Source organism: Microtus ochrogaster, chromosome 21 (assembly GCF_000317375.1).
Source record: "Microtus ochrogaster isolate Prairie Vole_2 chromosome 21, MicOch1.0, whole genome shotgun sequence".
Lineage (NCBI taxonomy): Eukaryota > Metazoa > Chordata > Mammalia > Rodentia > Cricetidae > Microtus > Microtus ochrogaster.
This window is the reverse complement of record NC_022022.1, coordinates 42,638,588-42,639,231: the sequence shown is the minus strand read 5'-3', so window position 1 is coordinate 42,639,231 and position 644 is coordinate 42,638,588. Positions and strand designations below refer to the sequence as shown.

The 644-nt window shown below is 38.5% G+C and overlaps 1 protein-coding gene across 1 annotated transcript in view; it reads right to left on the bottom strand.

Moving 5' to 3' along the window:
• Nucleotides 1-644, bottom strand: part of Cth (cystathionine gamma-lyase) — a 24,597-nt gene that overhangs the window by 16,449 nt on the left and 7,504 nt on the right. The gene's annotated exons all lie outside the window — the stretch shown is intronic.

Sequence of the window (644 nt, the reverse complement as noted above, 5' to 3'; positions counted from 1 at the left end):
TTTGTAAAGGGCCAGCAAATAAAACTGTATTGACAAAATTTATCATACTCATGTTCTGCTTTCTTCCATTAGGAAGTCTCAGACCAGCTATTTGAATAAATCCCTTTCTCTCAAGCAATATAAAAGCACAACTTCCTTGAAAGCAAACTTTACTTAGTAAAAGCTGCCCCAGTGCTGATCTAGAAAGAATCCTTTGTGTGAAGGACTTCTACCTTTTAGCATTCACTGCCACATGAGCTGGGGTACAAGTTTAACATTTTAATCCTTAACAGAGTTAGAAAGGTTCACTCATAAAAGACACTGGCCTTTCGCTCCTGCAGAATTTAAATGAGGTCCCCAAATACCACATCTGCTATTCAGGCACAAATACCTTCCAAGGCACACAAGCTTCTCAGAGCTGAGATCAAAGTTCCTGGACTGGGGAGGTCTATGCTCTTTGAACGATGCTATGCTTTGGTAGCTTTGTATGTTTGAGAACTATGTACTTTTGAATTTTAATTTTTTACAAAAAATAATGGGTGGAGCTGAGAGATTAAACCCACGCTAGCTTCTAATATAATGCACATAAAAAATTTAAACTTATAGTTAGAACACTGATCTGCACCCTAAAGGACAGGGGCCCCTTTAAAAAGCCCATACCTCTC